The sequence below is a fragment of the Oratosquilla oratoria genome, chromosome 26 (assembly GCF_046742065.1).
Source record: "Oratosquilla oratoria isolate Oo_2021 chromosome 26, ASM4674206v1, whole genome shotgun sequence".
Taxonomy (NCBI): domain Eukaryota; kingdom Metazoa; phylum Arthropoda; class Malacostraca; order Stomatopoda; family Squillidae; genus Oratosquilla; species Oratosquilla oratoria.
The window spans coordinates 4,276,109-4,279,450 of NC_134802.1; the positions used below are offsets into that span (position 1 = coordinate 4,276,109).

Sequence of the window (3,342 nt, forward strand, 5' to 3'; positions counted from 1 at the left end):
CCAAGTAGCCGCCGCCGGTAGGCAGTAACACAAGCCTGCCCACCCAGGAATCGGCCCATGCATGGCAGTGCTACACCGCCTGCCGAGGGTCGGTGCCGGCCCTGCCGTTCCTCTTGGAAGGGAATGTAGCCTAACACCATGGCCGCCACATCCAAGGAGCCTTTCTTATAAATCTTTTATTATCCAGTAAATGTTGGAAATTCCTATTTTCTCTTTTACTCTCATCCTTAAACTCACGCTCAACTACCGGGAAGAAAGGTGAAGGGGTGGTTTAATTCCAGATTTTAGTCTCTGTAGTCCCGCAAATTAAGGTGTGTGAGGATGGGGTGGAGGTTCTAGTGATCTAGATACACTGCTCTCCACCTAGACTTGACACCCCAGAGGCTCAATGTCGATGGGTACCACCTCATTTACATCCTAACCAATTGCCCCAACATTGCCAAATGATATAACGGTGACACGATGCTTCTTCAGGGTGGTAGGCTACTTTTACTCTTCGTCTTGGTGTAAGTTGGTCTGCTAAACTTCTTGTTATTAGTGATCACATTGGTCTCTGTTAAACAATAAAGATCGACTTCCTTCACCAGCAACACCGCATTCACTCCGTTGTGGAATCGATCTGGTGGAATTTTATGTTTCATACATTTTGCTGTTGAAAGTAGATATGCTGGAGTAAGATTTTTTGTCTGCTCGTCACACGGCCACTTTCGGGGCCATACCAAAGATACACCAGTCCATCAAGTGAATGTCAAAGGGGAAAATCACAGGATCATCGTGTTCCGGCGTACATTATGCCGATATGTTGTAAGCGCTTACCCAACCCAACCAACCTTTAGGGTGCTGTCTGTGATGCTCACAAGACACCAGAGTGAGCCCAACTAGAAAAGTTCTTGCGCTTCCTTCCCATAACGTTGGTCTAAAGTTTGTTTAGCCACCAGTAGATCTCACATTTGGCAGACACTTCGTGGTCTTGACGAAGAGGCTTCATAACTGGTTATGGAGTTCGCCTCCAGCACCAGCAGCACATTTCTTCCGCAACAAATACTTGCCATACAAAACCGGCTACACGAAAAAAAGTCCCAAACAAGTAAATAGTGAGTCAGCCTGGTGTGACGAATGCTACCTTTACGCTAGAAGAGCTGTGGACCACACACAGGACTAGTGCAGATATTGCACCTAAGAAGAACCTTGACACTTACTATGTTGTGCACCACCAAGGGAAAGCAGTCCATAACCACATCCTGGAAGACTGGCCGAGTTACAAAAGCTTGAAAACTGTCAATTATAGCCCCTGTTTTCAAGACCAAGGAAACTGTTGCTTGCTGTCCCATTTTTCTATTTAGTTGCAACGGCAAGATTACCTAATAAATGATGCACAACAGACTATTGTATACATTGGGTCCCTCGCACAAGCACAGTCTGGTTACCTTCTTATCTCGGTTAGTAGGAACCCCTCCACTGTGATCTTGGACTTGGAGAAGGCGTTTGAGTTGGTTTATCTATTTAATATTGTATTAGCAGGGGGGTATCTAGTCCTTAGCACACTTCTTGGAAAGTTCCAAACACAATTATCCTTATGCCCTTATATTAGGTAAGATACACTACGTAGATCTTAGTGGATCTACGTTCACCTAATAACTGCCGCCCCTCGTCCGGTCGTGGTTTTTATACTACTTTGATTTGCTGAAATCAGTATTTGGTGAAGGGGTTGACAACTTTAATAATCATTTATATTTATATTACAAAATGGGGAGATTAAACATTGGATATAATATAATAAATTATTGGTTCTATTATGTAGTTGTTTTTTGTGATTTATTTTTTATTCGGATTTATTTCGAGATGTGATGTAACGATGTGTATGTTGGAAATATGTTGCCTGGCCTCTTAACCATTCATCACGCAGTGGGCACGCGATTGTGGTCGCCTAGAAGGGTGTGACTGCATGTATGTTCCTACGTGTGCTATGATGTAGTTTTCCGTGGGTGATATTGTCAATGTTACATAATACCTCCCTCTCCGTGAGAGGTGACTCCTGTCACCTGGAGTGATCAGCGGTGAGGGGATTTGCATAAAGAAGAATTATTTTTATATACAATGGGAGTATGGCTACGATACCTTAAAAGGGAGTTCATGGGTGGGGGGGGAGTTAAATAGTCATAAGTTAATGGGGTATAGTCAATTATCATGGCATGCTCAATTGTTCACCAAGGGTCTGGGGTCCGTTCCAAGATGTTGGGTACAGGTAGTGCAACGTTTTATGTGACGAGTGATGTCGGTGTGCTTCTTAGACCAGAATTATAAACGTCTAGTGTTTGCCAAACATTTGTCTCTTCCGGGATGTCCTGCAATGGGGCTATCATGGATCATCGAAAGAAGTTTGGGATCACTGTTTGGGATGTTCCCGTAGTGTTTCTCCTAAAAACTTCTTCCTTCAGATGTAATTCATGAAGGGGGGCAGGAGGCTTTCTTTGAAGTGTGACTCCCGTTTCTAGGTGGAGAATTACCTGTGACTAAATTGGGTCGTCTCTTTCTTCCTTTCGAAGTTCCTGGGGGAAATACAGTAGGTGGTTGGTACTGTTGCAATCAGAGGGTTTCTGCTAAGTGCGTCTGCCACAACATTGGCTTTGCCTTTTATGTAGGCAATCTCTGGGTTGAACTCCAAAATGGTTGTGTGCCATCTGGCAATCTTACCTTGTAAAGTTTTTCCTTTGAAAAACTCTGTCAGTGGTTGATGGTCTATCATGACTGTGACCTTGTGTCCTAGGAGCAGTTCCTGGAAATGTTTCAGAGCCCAGACTACTGCTATGGCTTCCACGTGGGTAGTGGAGTAGTTACGTTCTGCAGGGTTCAATACGCGGCTTGCGTATGCAATCGCTCTACGTTTACCTGTTAAATCTACTCGTTGTAGAACCACTCCTACTCCAAGAGAAGATGCGTTCGTGAACAGAAAGAATTTCTTTGTGAAATCAGGGAATGCAAGGATAGGTGCCCTTTTCTATTCTCTGAAAATATTCTTGTTCTTCAGAGTCCCATTTGAAAAATACATTCTTATGTGTCAATTTGGATATCCCATTGGTTTTTGAGAAAGTTGGAATACCTGGGTCAGTAGTAGAGTATAATGTTTGTGAACTAGTGGGGGGTCTTGGAGAATGGATGGTTGTTTGAGGAGTACTGGGCTGTCTAGTGATTTGAGCTGTGGTTGTGTTGGCTTGAGTTTGATTTTCAGCCTAAGCAGTACTGCTGGTGGGAAGGGGGGGGGCGGCTGTTTACGTTATTGGTAGCCACCTGAGATATGTCCTCCTGTGACCCATTTGTGTTATTGGTGTTCATAGAGTTTTG

At 44.0% G+C, this 3,342-nt stretch overlaps 1 protein-coding gene across 3 annotated transcripts in view; it reads left to right on the plus strand.

Moving 5' to 3' along the window:
• Scp1 (Sarcoplasmic calcium-binding protein 1) overlaps positions 1-206 on the plus strand; it is a 14,507-nt gene extending 14,301 nt beyond the window's left edge. For all 3 annotated transcript variants that reach the window (XM_076209270.1, XM_076209272.1, XM_076209271.1), the window contains exon 6: positions 1-206. This exon is cut by the window's left edge and continues 423 nt beyond it. The gene's annotated coding sequence lies outside the window, so the exon portion shown is untranslated.
• Positions 207-3,342: the final 3,136 nt, after the last annotated feature.